The following is a 15,708-nucleotide window of genomic DNA, read 5'->3' as shown; positions in this document are numbered from 1 at the left end:
TATGCGCGTGATTTGTCCCCCCGTCGTGAGAGAGACAGGGAGAGAGAGGGGGAAAGAGAGAGGGGGAGAGATGATTATGTTAACAGCAGACGTAGAGATGATAGGGATCAATCCCCTGAGTTGAGAAGGAGAGAGGATCGACACATATTGGCCGATCGAAACCCGCAGTACAATGCAGGGAACAGTAATCCATTTCGTAATGGAGATGGATATGAACAGGAGGTATCGATACCTAGGAACCGTGAGAGTCTTTATCCTGATTTATCCTGGTACACAGAACACAATAAAAAGGACTAGGAAATAGGTCAAGCTCCAGTACACAGATGGGCTCACAGAGATAATAGACCCTATGTAGATATTGATATTTATTGGAGACATCGTAATATCCAAAGGGCCCGAGCATTGGTAGATACAGGAGCGGAGGCCACTCTTATTCATGGAAAATCAAAGAAGTTTAAAGGTCAGCCTTTTACAATTACCGGATTAGGTGGAAAGGAAACTCCCGCAGTTCAAACCTTACTTGAATTGAGAATAGGTAGAATTCCTAGAAAAGAATACTCTGTATTAGTGGTGCCACTCTTAGAATTCATAATTGGAATTGATATTTTGAAAGGAATGACTTTGCACTTAGATGATGGATGTTACCAATTTGGAACTAAACATTATATATCGTCCAGGCCTGTACGGGTTGGTCGTTTAAGAATGCCCCCCATAAAAGTTCCTCAGGCGACAAAAGTGGTTCGTCAGAAGCAGTATCGTATTCCAGGTGGTCATGAAGAGATTAGTACCGCTATTCAGGAGTTGGTGGATGCAGGGGTTATAACCCCAGTTACTTCTGCTTGGAATAATCCTGTTTGGCCTGTACGTAAGAGTGATAATTCTTGGCGCATGACTGTTGATTATCGAGAATTGAATAGACACACACCCTCTTTGACTGTTGCAGTACCAGATGTTATTACCCTAATTGAAAGAATCCAGAAACATCCAGGTACATGGTATGCATCCATTGATATTGCTAATGCTTTCTTTTCGATTCCGATTGCCCCTGAGTGTCAGGAACAATTCAGTTTTACGTGGAACGGGCGTCAGATGACGTTTAGAAGTCTTCCTCAGGGCTATGTGCATAGTCCTACGATATGTCAGCGGCTGGTGGCAGAGCATCTGGCTGAGGTACCAGTTCATCCACAAATTCAGATATGTCACTATATTGATGATATTTTGATCCAAGGGGAATCACAAGAAGAAGTTCAGACCCAATCGGATAGAGTCATTGAGTGCTTGCGTGAGAAAGGTTGGGAAATCAACCCGGATAAATTACAAGGTCCATCCCAGGCTGTGAAATTTTTGGGTATTAATTGGCATGAAGGGCACCGAGAAGTGATCCCTCAGGTTAAACAGAAAATTCTTGATTTTGCAGTTCCGAGAAACAGGAAAGAAGCCCAAAGCTTCATTGGTTTGTTTGGATTTTGGCGCCAGCATATTCCTCATTCGAGTCAAATATTGGCCCCTTTGTACCAGGTCACTCGTAAAAAGAATGCATTTGAATGGGGCAAACCACAGCAAGATGCGTTCAGTCTGGCAAAAGAAGCAATTCAGCATGCTCTGGATTTATGGCCTGTATGTGATGGTGATGTGGATTTGAATGTGTCTGTACAAGGCCTTTATGCGAATTGGAGTTTGTGGCAGAAACAAGGTAAGAGTAGAGTACCGTTAGGTTTCTGGACCAAAAAGTTACCTGATGCTGGTGAGCGTTATACACCTTTTGAGAAACAGCTACTTGCATGTTATTGGGCTCTGGTGGATACCGAGCAATTGACTTTGGGACATGATATAGTTTTGCGACCTGAAATTCCTATCATGCAGTGGGTTATGAGTTCGCCGAAAACTCACCGAATTGGACACGCTCAAGAGGCGAGTGTGATTAAATGGAAATGGTATATACAAGACAGGGCACGTGTGGGACAAAAAGGAGTTGCATCTTTGCATGAGCAGGTGGCACGGGCGCCATCAACTGAAACTGAGAGTGAATGTTCCGTACCCTTAGTACAGGAGTCTCCTGTTAAGTGGGGTAAATCTTTTGATGATTTGTCTGCAGAGGACAGAAACCATGTCTGGTTTACGGATGGTTCAGCAAGGTTCATAGGGACGAAACGGCATTGGAAGGCAGTGTCCTATAATCCGATCACACAAAAATTGCTGAGTACAACTGGTGAGGGTAAGAGCAGTCAATTTGCTGAACTCTATGCTGTTTATCAAGTTCTGAAACAAGAGTTACCTGGCACATGTCATATTTTTACCGATTCTTGGTCTACTGCCAATGGACTGGCAGTTTGGTTACCGACTTGGCATTCCCATAGTTGGAAAATCCATTCCAAGGAATTGTGGGAAAAAGAATTATGGCAGGAGATTTGGGAAATGCTCCCACAGAGTACTGTTACAATCTTCCATGTGGATGCTCATACCCCGATAGACTCTCTTGACAAATTCTTTCATAATATTGCAGATGAGAAATCTAAAATTGCTGAGGCAGTGGTGGACACGCAAGATTCTGATATTGCGGGATTGGCGAAATGGGCCCACCAGAAAGCAGGACACTTTGGAGAGAAAGCCACTAGCAGGTGGGCTGCTGATCGAGGAATTTATATTCCCCTAGATTTAATTAAAAATGCTATTCTACATTGTCCCATTTGTCAGCATATCAGGCAGCGCAAAGTGCCCCAAATTGTTAAAGGTCATTTACATCGCGGGAAATTGCCCGCTCAAATTTGGCAGATTGATTACATTGGTCCACTTCCTATGAGTAGGAATTGTCAATATGTTTGCACCATTGTTGATACATACAGTGGCCTGTTGGTGGCCCTTCCCTGTAAACAAGCTACCCAATTGAATACTATTAAAACATTGGAATTGATTATGATGTATTATGGTGTGCCATTCCAAATTCAATCTGATAATGCATCCCATTTTCGTGGAAGATTGGTACAGGAATTCTGTGTGGAAAACAATATTGAATGGGTATTTCATATACCATATTATCCACAGGCCTCGGGTCTTGTGGAGAGGTTGAATGGCCTGCTAAAAGACCAACTTCGCAAATTAACAGATGACAAGTATAAGAATTGGCGAGATTTTTTGCCTCAAGCGCTATTGATTTTGAATAACCGTCCTTTTCTAAATGCTGAATCCCCACTTATGCGTTTGTTTCCTCCGAATGTTGATGCTAAACCTAACGAGATCAGAGAGACTGTGATGTACTGGGAGATTACTCCCGGAGCTTTGGCTCCATGCAGAGCGACCCCAGGATCGGCAGGTTTAGACTTGCATGCCATGGATGACACCATTATAAAAAGTAAAGATCGAGTCATCATTGAGACAGGTGTTGGTGTTCAGATACCACCTGGAAATTTCGGATTAATTGCCCCTAGATCGGGGCTGGCTGTAAAAGGCATTCAGGTGCTTGGAGGAATCATTGATAGTGATTATCAGGGAGAGATTAAGGTGCTCCTGCTGAATAGCAGTGAGGTTGACTTACTGATACATAAAACTGACCGAGTGGCTCAATTGCTAATAATGCCTGTCTTCAGTGGTGAGATGGTAAAAGGCACTGCCCCAACGTTGCTAACTGTACGAGGCCAGAAAGGTTTTGGCTCTACAGATAATCCTGGGGCCAGAGTTTGGGTGCAGTCGCCTAAGAATCCCCCTGAACAAGCAGAGGTCATTGCAACCGGTCAAGATAACACCATTTTAGTTATGAGACCAGGGAAAGATAGCTGGGAAGCAGTCCCGGCTGACAAATGTTACTTACGAGAATGAATAATGCCTGTATTTGATTCTCTTTCAGATCATTCTTTGGACTGTTGCTGCAGGATGTTTCGGCGTCGGACTGTTTTCGGGCTGGTGCAACGAGAGAGGAGGGATCCCATCAACCCGGGATGAGTTGAAAACCCGAGTGTCGCGTTCCTTCGCTGCGTGGGATTCGTCGCCAAACTTTTGGGTTACATTGGCCAAGCAAGTGACGAAGACCCCTCATTTCTGCTTGACACCGATGAGATCGGTAACTGATATATTGGCAACCTGTTTGGTTGCTGTCCCTGCTTCATTGGAGACCCTGACTCATATTTTTAATATAACAAATGCTCGTCCCAATGTTCTTCTGGGCGATTTCGCTGCCCATGAGTATTGCCCCTTGTGTACTGTACTGTCAGACCCGATACCGCCTGTCCAGTCCCAAATAGTTACCTATAATATCACACAAGGCGATTTATGTTTTTTTCCTTACTTGTGATCCTAGTGCGATTTCTGAATGTATGCGTTTAAAATTGAAAGGTGCCACCTCATTCACCGCTCATGAACGAACTTTGTGCTTTCAAAGGACACCGAAAACATGTACTTCTGTTCAGAACAACATGACTTGTAAGAGTATGGTAGTTACCCCCAGTCACTATCGCACGATGTTACTACCTGCCGGATGGCTTTTCTCATGTGGTAATACTTCCTGGCCATATATCCCCGCAAATATTTCTGGAGGCCCTTGTGCCATTACTAGACTGAGCCTACTCATGTTTTCCTCACATCCGAATGCCAACTCTCGTGTGATCCGAGATACAGTGAGGTTACAGGAGGATTGTGACTCATCTTTGCATTTATATTCTAAGTCTGAATACCTTAGCCTGGCTGTTTCAATTGTTGGTGTTCCTGCTTTGGCAGTTTATAATGCCAAATCTATTGGGAAAATGGCCTGCTGGATGGTAAAATCCATCAATAATACTTCTACAATCCTGTCTGACATGCTATTAGACGCCCAGGGTGAACGAAGGGCTATCTTACAAAATCGAGCGGCTATTGATTATCTTTTGCTTAAACATGGACACGATTGTTCTGATTTTGAGGGTCTTTGTTGTTTTAACCTGTCGGACCATACAAAAGCCATTCAGGTTCACATTGACAAATTACATGACTTGACAGAAGAAGTTAGAAAACACATAGACCAGGGCTGGTTTGACTGGCTCTTTAATTGGTTACCTGATTTGCATATGTTACGTCAAATATTAGGAGGTATTCTGATTGCTATCGGCATTCTGATTTCTATCTGTTGCTTTATTCAGTGTATTCCTTCATTACTTCATTTCTGCACACCTGGTACTAGACATAGATCAGTTAGTCTTGTTTCATATTATTCTTCCACAGATGTTAGTTCTGTTTAATGAATGTATAATAGACTGAAGTCAAGGGTGAAATGTTCTGCTCAATTTTCCCGGTCTTCTTGTATTAACAGGTGATTGAATGTGACTTCAGTCTCTTACCATTCAAGCCTAAGGGTTAGAGTAGTGGATGGAGCCTATTTACTAGGCACTTCGACGTGATTCTGTGCCCTTCCCCATAGATCAGGGCTTGCACATATAGCCTAGGGGATAGATTCGTTAGTATTAGGGATAACCTGTCCTGTAGTGAGGGTATTTCATGGAGCCGTGCTGAATGCAGGCCTGGTAGGCCTCAAACGGGAGAGACTCCATCTTTCTTTCTGCTCCGGCAGCTTGGGATGCTTCTAGGTCAAATGTGATGTTTTAGTTATGAGGTGTTATTCGCTTGGAGAGAACCGGTTCAGGCCGGCCCTTATCGAAGGATTGTATTTTTCTTCATGCCGAAGACACTACATCAGGCCGGCCGGCTGGGAACGTGTCCTTGGTTCGGGGAGGTACAAGAATTTGGTGGGCGGCAGGTTACGGGCCGGAATTTTCCATGAGGAAATGCACCTCTATATTAGTGAAAGTCTGAGGCAGTTACAAGTTCAGTCCGTAGGCGGCATCTAGCCGTTAGCAGTAAAGCTACTACTTATTCCAGGGAAGACAGACGCCATCTTGAAGGCGGAGAAGAACTGAGAGACAGATGCTTTCCTAACAGAATAACCAGAGAGGAGAGAGTAGCCGATAAGGAAGAGGTCCCAGTGACTCGGAGAAGGGTGATTCCAGGCGAGCCGAGGCATAAACGAGAAGGGAGCCTAGATGACCACTGAGTGCAGGCTACATACTACTAAGGTGATGTCGACCCTTTCTTATTAGAGTGTACAACTTAATCTTTCACTTTTCTTTGCAGGTTATGTGTTATATCGTAATGTTATGTGATTGTATGTGCAATGAGTAATAAAGTATCCAGTTTGTAGTGAACCAACATGTGCTGTGTGTTCTTGTATAAGAGGGTAGCCTATTCTTCTAGTCAGCTGCGGCTACATGAACAGATGTTAACCCTGATCAGGTAAGTGGTAACTGAATAAGGGAAAGAGGAGCCCCTCAAACCTGAGAACAGGCTATGCCCGAACTGGTAATCCTTGTGTGATCTGATGAATAGTGAGACTCATTCCCTTTTTGTATGTTATGGTGATCATAGGATGAACTGTCGTATGAGACTGCCGTCTAGGTAGAGAGGTCTGGATTCGTAGGAGATCGCGAGGCCGCCAATTGTGCTGAGACTGCCGTCTGGGCAGAGAGGTCTGGGTTCGTATGGGACCGCGAGGCCGCCACTTGTGATACTGTCGTATGGGCAGAGAGGTCTGGGTTCGTATGGGACCGCGAGGCCGCCACTTGTGATACTGTCGTATGGGCAGAGAGGTCTGGATTCGTAGGGGATCGCGAGGCCGCCGATTGTGCTGATACTGTCGTATGGGCAGAGAGGTCTGGGTTCGTATGGGACCGCGAGGCCGCCACTTGTGATACTGTCGTATGGGCAGAGAGGTCTGGGTTCGTATGGGACCGCGAGGCCGCCACTTATGAGATCTTGGTATGCATAGTAGGAATCCCCTGTCCTTAGGTGATAGATATATGTGGTTGTAGGATTGTAAATAGGTTCTAGGGAGGGGGTAACGTTCTGAGTGGGTTAGTGAGGCTCTGATGAGCGGGTTCTATCTGATCCGAAAACCCAAGCAGAACAGGAGCCAAACCAGCGCAGAAGATTTCAGGGTGCGTCGTCACAAAGGCCACTAGCCAGCGGGCAAGCAACCGGACAGACGCGGCAAGCAGGAAAATGCTGAAGGGCCCCACGCAGGACTCGTGGAGTGTGGGGGGCTGATCTTCGGTGCAGATGGTGCTTGGGGTTGGGGCTTCTCAATCCCCGGTGCACAACTTCGAGGGTACCTCAGAAGCTGCGCTTTAAGTTACTAGCCACTTTTTCCAGGTAGCCGGTCCCACGTCGCTCGTCGCCTCCACGGATCTCAGCTTTGCTGTCGATGTGGATCAGGGTCGGAGAAGTCTGGAAGTCAAGGCTCTGGTCAGGCTCTGCAGTCGGTTCCTCGTAGAACGTGGGCAAAGCAAAGGGTAGTCTATTGATGGTGCCTGTTTGCACAGGGTAGCCACTCCTTGGCTACAAGGGAGATTCTTCAGTCTTCTTCTTTCGTCGAATGTCGAAGGTCCAGAGTTTCTGTTCAGTTTTGCAGGTTCAGGATAATCTAAAGTCTTGAGGCCCAACTCCCACTCTTATACTAATCTGGGGGGCTGGGATACCTGCTAGGTCACGCCTTATGGGTGGGACCTGGGAGGGGGTGGTTACACCCACTTCCCTTTGTCCAGTTTCGCGCCAGAGCTGGGGCTGGAGTGCCCCAGCGCCGGTTTGAACTGGACTATGCAAGGAACACCTTGTGTGCCCCAGGCATGTCTCATTCCTTTCAGCCCACCCTGCCCCAATACACTAAAGGCTGTCTGGGGAGGTGCTAGCACCTCCCCAAGCAGGAAACCTATTGTCCAGGCCTCCCTGGCTGGGATCACTCCCAGCAGCAGGAGGTCAGACTTGTGTCTGTGGCAGCAGCATCCATTTTGTGATGCTGAGGCTTTGGTTAGAGTTAAACAGCAAAGTAGGATTTTAACATGTCTCTCCCTCTAGAAGGGGGGAATAATATCCTCATCACCAGAAATGGTATGGGGGTATTATTCCAAAGTGTTAGACACCTTACACGACATGTTTTGATAAAGCCAAACCATGGTTACCATAACCGTTTAAGATTATAAGGCACTTTAAGAGTATATGGTAGGCTATATCATAGAACAGCTATAAGGACATGGTTCCGAAAGCTGCAGACAGGCTCAGCTCATGCTAGAGCACCATCTCACATGTTACCACGCACTCTGCCTCCAGGATTGTTAAGGCCTGCCATAGGAGTGACTGATAGGTACACATGTGTCTATATATAAGGGTAGATATAGGCATACTATATCTAAGCAAGGGGTGATTACACGACCTTGCCCCAGCTGAGTGATCAGCCAGTTGTGTCTGATTGGCAGGCCAGACCAGGGGTGGCATAATACATGCTGCAGCCCCTGGGAGGCCTAGGGTACACCTATGCCCTGGGTATCTAGGGTACACTGTACAGGGTCCAATAAGGTGATCCTTACCAATTGGTTATGTACCTAGGGTACATGGAGTCCATTTTACAGAGAGAGCAGACAGCCTGAGACCCTGAATGGCAGGATCTCAGGCCAACTAAGTCGAAAAACCAGCTAGACACTAGGCAAAAAGTTGGGGGTAACCATAGTCAGATATCCACCTTCCTACACACCCCCCCCCCCCCCCCAAGCGAAAGGAGATAAGGCTGGCCTTGACAAGGTAAGCCTCTATTGCCTGAGTGGCCATATAAGGAAGAACCAGCACTGGCATGGTTACCCCCTGTCTCATGGTCCACTAAGCAATCCCTCATCCTAAAGGTATCATAGGGTCTCCACCATAGGGAATCTCTACCTTGGGTGTGTCTTGGCAAAGTAAAAGGCTGGTGTTGAGATGGAGTACTGAAGTGAGTGTCCTCAAAGTGAGGCCTCAGCTTCCTCCAATCATCCTCCACCATGGATGCCTTTCTTTCTTTAACTGAGTTGCACTGTGCTCTCAGGGTCAGCCTCTGGCTACCTAAAGCTGGAGGCTGGGTCCCTTTTGTGGGCTTACTGGAGGGACAGGTCAGGTTTGGGGCCCTAAGGTCCCATGTTTGCCTGTGCCCAACAGAATCCCTCTGGGGGAGGTCCCTAACTACCTGTGAAGGGGATCCCTCAGGAATGTTTTTACCCATCACCTGGCTAGGGCTACTAGCCAGGCAATCCTCATTCTTTTGATGGGGGGGTTCTTGTGGACAGGGGCCCTCTTGGGGTCCACTGGCCTCCCTGACCTCTGCAGCCCTGGGCTGACTGAGGCAGGGTAGAGAGAGGCAGGCTACCTGCACCAGACTGGGTCCCACCTTGGAAGGGGCCACTGACATCAGAGGCTCTGCCAGGCCAGGCCTGGCTACCTCTGGGGCAGTTCCTTCACAAGGGGTGAGGTCAGATCCCTGAGGAGGCTGACCTTTTCCTAATGTCTGGGGAGAGGGAGACTTTTCTTCCTCCCCACTACTCTCTGTTTGTGTGGAGTGATCCATAGTTTCAGGCTTCACTACACCTAGGTCAGTCTGAGTATGGGCTGAGACCATTACAGCCTTGCCAACCTTTTCAGGGAGGCACTCAGTTTGTGTTTGAGCTGTGACTGTCACAGCTCTGCCAGTCTCTACAGGGAAGTCTGTCTGTGCCTGGGCTGTGGCTACCACTGCCCTTCCAACCTTTTCAGGGAGGAAATCTACTTGGACAGGGGTTGTGACTGGCACAACCCCACTACCCTTTTTGGAAAGGCCTACCATTCTGGAATGGGTGTCTTGTTCAACTTCAGCCCAAGCTGAGAGTTCTAAGTCATTCCCCAGCAAGCAGTCCACAGGCAAGGTTGGTGACACTGCCACCCTTTTAGGGCCAGTGACCCCTCCCCAGCTGAGACATACTTCTGCCATGGGATGACTGTTTTGTTTGCCATCAATGTTAGTGACCTGGTAGGAGAAACCAGGCAAAAGCTGCTCAGAGGGAACTAGCCTATGGGCCACCATAGTGATGCTAGCTCCAGTGTCTCTGTAGGCCTCAGCTTTTCTACCATTGATGTAGGGTTCCTGTCTGTACCTACCCAAAGTGTTGGGACAGGCAGTGAAGTTGGCAAACCCCATGCCACCATCACAGACAAGAGTAGCTGCTGTAGGGGAATTGGCTAAGCCAGGATCCCCCTGTGTTCCCCAAGAAAACCCAACCAAATTTTTGGGGGCACTCCCACCACCTGGGGGATTACTGCTGACAGTAATAGGTGGTGTGACAGGAGTAGTTGGAGGAACAGTTTTGTTTTTAGCCTGTGGGCAACTGCTGTCAGTTTTCCAATGCCCAGGTGTTTTACACACATGGCAGTAAGGCTTTTTAACTGTGGTAGAGGAGGGAGCTTGGGACCCACCACCCTGTGTGGAGTTTTGGGGCCCTGAGGAAGATTTCTCTTTTGTTTTATCCCCACCCTTCTCTTGAGGTTTGGTGGTATCTTTCTTTTGGTCACCACCCTGATTTTTAGGCCTAATCCTGGTCCTGACCCATTTATCTGCCCTCTTTCCCAATTCTTGGGGAGAGGTCAAATCTGAGTCTACCAGGTGTTGATGGAGAAGCTGGTTCTGACAATTACTAAGGATCTGCTCCCTCATAATCAAGTTGTACAATCCTGTATAGTCCTGCACCTTGCTGCCATTTAACCAACCTTCCAAAGCCTTAGTTGCACAATCCACAAAATCAGACCAGTCCTGTGTCTGTGTCTTCTGGGTGTCTCTGAACAACAACCTATATTGCTCAGTGGTTAAGCCAAACCCATCTATCAGAGCACTCTTCAGGACTTTGTAATTGTTTGCATCCTCATCACTGACTGTGAGGAGCTTGTCTCTACCTTTGTCAGAAAAGGAGAGCCACAAGATAGCTGCCCACTGACTCTGGGGAACCTGCTGTACTTTGCAGGCCCTCTCCAAAGCAGTCATCCATTTGTGGATGTCATCCCCATTCTGATATGGGGGGACTATCTTGCTTAGGTTTCTATGGTCATAAGACCTATCCCTATCTCTAGGAATGTTGCTGCCACCAGTGGGTTCTAACCCACTTAACTTTTGTTCTCTGGCCAGAGCAAGCTTCTCTTTGGCAAGGGCAAGTTCTTCCCTCTGAATCCTCAGATTAGCTTCCCTCATTCTGGCTTCATGCTCCTTTCTCTCATGGGAAGTCATTCCCCTGTGAGAGGAAGCATTAGAGATGTTAGAGACATGGGAGTGGATGGATTCCCTTGAAGGGGATCTGTCCCTCCTGCTTCTCTGTGTAAGCCTACTTGGGGGTCTGTATGGGGGGGCCCCATGCAAACTCCCATGTAAGCTTAGGTTAGCCTGGCTAAGTCTTCCTACTTGGCCCTGGCTGTCTACCTCTTCATCTGAAGTCTCCTCTGACTCCTCTGTGGTGGGTAGACCCTCCTCTGTACCTAGGGTACCTGCCTGAGATGCCCTAATAATGTCATACTCCTCTAGGAGTTGTCTTAACTGAAGGAGGGTAGGGTTTGCACCCTGTTTTATTCCTCTGGAGGTACACAAGTGTCTCATCTCCTGGAATGTTAAGGTATCATATCTAGAGGGGGTCTTTTGCAGACCTGATCCTCCTGAGGGAGCATCTACTTGATCTCCTCTCAGAGACATGATCTAGTGAGGGTGTGGTGTGTGCACCTACCTACACTAGTTGTATCTACTAAACCTCTCTAGTAGTTGTAGTCAGGGTGTGTTACTCCCTTCAACCTACAACTACAAAGTCCAGTAGGACTTAAGTATTATAATCTATGTTATATGTACCTAGACAATATCTGTGTGATCTTTCAATTTAGTATCTCAAGATTACAATGGTATTACAACAGCAAGCTCAGATCCCAACCGCTGCTCACCAATGTGAGAAGTTGGCCTGATGTATGATGTCACTAGTTCTAGTGTACACCTTATATCAGTCCAAATACCCTTATGGTGATTGGTTGTAAAGTCAACCTTATAGACCAGCTATCCTAGTGGTAGCATGGACAAGAGCAGTCTTAGGCTAAACTCTGAATGGCATGTGAAGCCAGCTGTGATACCATATATAATCCCTTGAATACCAAATGAAAGGACACCACAACAGATATATATATAAAATAAAGTGTATTTATTCTATTCAAACCCTCAGCACTCTTTATGAGATTAGAGGTAAGTACAACACAGTCTTATTTAAGCATACATTAAGTCACACAGGTAAGTAATACAGTTAGGCCCTAGGGGCCACGCAAACCATATACTAAGTAAGTGGTATAAGAACCACTGTCACGGAAACAGAATAGGCCTAGGCCTAGGGAATCGCTGGGGCTACACTACACTAGCGTTAGTTAGGAAGTGGGAGGCCCACGGGATTCGTGTGCAGAGTGGAAACACTCACGTGTAATGCGTAAAAGTCAATAGCAATAGTACAGTTTAGAAAACGGTAGATTTAGGACACTTCCGGAGTAGCTAGGAAGTTGAGACTTGAAAACTAGACACTAGGATAGTCACTATCCTGATGAGCACCGGAGTACCCAAGTTACCTAGCCCACAGGCTGCGGGTGCATAGGGGTGAAGATGCGTCGTTTTCGTCGTCGACTCCTATGGATGCCTGAAGAAAGATGCTGACAGGCAGTCAGTGAAGAGTGTCCGGTGGATCCCAAGGCTGGGATCAAGAAGAGAAGAAACCTGCAAGCAGAAGGGACAGAGTCAAGGTCACTAGCCAGTGACCACGTGGAACCAGGAAGGAACCAGGCGATGTCGTGAAGATTGCAGGTGAAGGTGAAGCTTGTCGCTGCAGCCAGGAGGACCAGGAAGCGTCGAGGACGACCAGGACCAGGAGGCGAGCAGTCCCACGAAGGCTCTTGCTGTCGGCGGCGTCGAAGTTGGACTAGGACTCACCAAGCCTTGGCAAGCGGAACCCACGAAGAACGAAGGACTTGCTTCTGGTGCAGACCAGGAAGGTCTGGGGTGCTTCTTCTTTGCAGAGAAGCGAGAGCCAGTCTGGAGGAGCCAAACCAGCGCAGAAGATTTCAGGGTGCGTCGTCACAAAGGCCACTAGCCAGCGGGCAAGCAACCGGACAGACGCGGCAAGCAGGAAAATGCTGAAGGGCCCCACGCAGGACTCGTGGAGTGTGGGGGGCTGATCTTCGGTGCAGATGGTGCTTGGGGTTGGGGCTTCTCAATCCCTGGTGCACAACTTCGAGGGTACCTCAGAAGCTGCGCTTTAAGTTACTAGCCACTTTTTCCAGGTAGCCGGTCCCACGTCGCTCGTCGCCTCCACGGATCTCAGCTTTGCTGTCGATGTGGATCAGGGTCGGAGAAGTCTGGAAGTCAAGGCTCTGGTCAGGCTCTGCAGTCGGTTCCTCGTAGAACGTGGGCAAAGCAAAGGGTAGTCTCTTGATGGTGCCTGTTTGCACAGGGTAGCCACTCCTTGGCTACAAGGGAGATTCTTCAGTCTTCTTCTTTCGTCGAATGTCGAAGGTCCAGAGTTTCTGTTCAGTTTTGCAGGTTCAGGATAATCTAAAGTCTTGAGGCCCAACTCCCACTCTTATACTAATCTGGGGGGCTGGGATACCTGCTAGGTCACGCCTTATGGGTGGGACCTGGGAGGGGGTGGTTACACCCACTTCCCTTTGTCCAGTTTCGCGCCAGAGCTGGGGCTGGAGTGCCCCAGCGCCGGTTTGAACTGGACTATGCAAGGAACACCTTGTGTGCCCCAGGCATGTCTCATTCCTTTCAGCCCACCCTGCCCCAATACACTAAAGGCTGTCTGGGGAGGTGCTAGCACCTCCCCAAGCAGGAAACCTATTGTCCAGGCCTCCCTGGCTGGGATCACTCCCAGCAGCAGGAGGTCAGACTTGTGTCTGTGGCAGCAGCATCCATTTTGTGATGCTGAGGCTTTGGTTAGAGTTAAACAGCAAAGTAGGATTCTAACATGTCTCTCCCTCTAGAAGGGGGGAATAATATCCTCATCACCAGAAATGGTATGGGGGTATTATTCCAAAGTGTTAGACACCTTACACGACATGTTTTGATAAAGCCAAACCATGGTTACCATAACCGTTTAAGATTATAAGGCACTTTAAGAGTATATGGTAGGCTATATCATAGAACAGCTATAAGGACATGGTTCCGAAAGCTGCAGACAGGCTCAGCTCATGCTAGAGCACCATCTCACATGTCACCACGCACTCTGCCTCCAGGATTGTTAAGGCCTGCCATAGGAGTGACTGATAGGTACACATGTGTCTATATATAAGGGTAGATATAGGCATACTATATCTAAGCAAGGGGTGATTACACGACCTTGCCCCAGCTGAGTGATCAGCCAGTTGTGTCTGATTGGAAGGCCAGACCAGGGGTGGCATAATACATGCTGCAGCCCCTGGGAGGCCTAGGGTACACCTATGCCCTGGGTACCTAGGGTACACTGTACAGGGTCCAATAAGGTGATCCTTACCAATTGGTTATGTACCTAGGGTACATGGAGTCCATTTTACAGAGAGAGCAGACAGCCTGAGACCCTGAATGGCAGGATCTCAGGCCAACTAAGTCGAAAAACCAGCTAGACACTAGGCAAAAAGTTGGGGGTAACCATAGTCAGATATCCACCTTCCTACAGGCCCGAATCCCGTCGCTTGCCACCAATGTTAGACGGCGACCTCAGAGGAGCCCGGGAAGGGAGTCCTGACTACCCTGAGACCCACCCTCAAGTATCGTAGCCGGGCACTGGCGGGAGACTCCTCAGGAGGAGAAGTCTCATATCGAGGATCGTACTTCGGGCACCACACGACACAGAAACAACACACCGTGCGTTCTTAGGAACCAATCTTTATCAAGTAGGTTAGCACTGCAAATATGTACAAGGAGAGCACGGGCTCAATGAGTCTCGGAAGGGATAGGGGGTAGCGGGACAGTCTTTGGCACAAAAGTTCAAGGTATGGACGTACCCGGCGCACAGCTCACAATCCTCGAGCTGGGGGGTAGGCTGGTTGTCGTAGGGTCCGGCGGGACCAGTGGAGTCTGTGGAAGCCGCGAGTCACTCAGCGGGCTCAGGTACAAGTTCGGAGGTCTTACGATCTTCAGGGAGCCGCGAGTCACTCAGCAGGGCTCAGGTACAAGTTCGGAGGTCTTACGATCTTCGGGGAGCCGCGAGTCACTCAGCAGGGCTCAGGTACAAGTTCGGAGGTCTTACGATCTTCAGGGAGCCGCGAGTCACTCAGCAGGGCTCAGGTACAAGTTCGGAGGTCTTACGATCTTCGGGGAGCCGCGAGTCACTCAGCAAGGCTCAGGTATAAGTTCGGAGGTCTTACGATCTTCAGGGAGCCGCGAGTCACTCAGCAGGGCTCAGGTAGTTCTAAGTTCCAGGAGCCGCGACCGCGTCAGCAGGCTCTCGTTGTTCCAGCGTCGAATCTGCCGGACAGTCCCAGAGCACCCCTTGTTATAGGTCGACCCCTCTTTGATGTCCGGGGTCTGTGCAGGCAGGGGTCTTGTCACCTGGGGGTCGCTTGTCGGGGATTTCCTGCCATTGTCTTTTGATCCTTTCAGGGCTGGGTCGGGAGGAGTCCCAGACACCCAGCAGGCGTGGAGCCAGCCTTCAGGGAGGCCGGAGGGCCGATCGAAACCCATCGTCCCAGGGGAGTTCAGAGGTGCGATAGAAACTGCTCCTCCCTCTCTCAACCCCTGGAAGCGTGATGTCCTCCAGCCGGAGTGGCGCCTCTAGGCCCGGGTCGCGCTGGGGCCGGGCGGCCATCTTGGTGCATGAAGTGGGCACGCGGGCCCGGGGTGGCCGAAAGGAGAGAGGCCATGGACGAGGGTGTCCGGGT

Source organism: Triturus cristatus, chromosome 11 (assembly GCF_964204655.1).
Source record: "Triturus cristatus chromosome 11, aTriCri1.1, whole genome shotgun sequence".
Classification (NCBI taxonomy): Eukaryota; Metazoa; Chordata; class Amphibia; order Caudata; family Salamandridae; genus Triturus; species Triturus cristatus.
The sequence above is the reverse complement of the archived record's forward strand: the minus strand, read 5'-3'. Positions refer to the sequence as shown.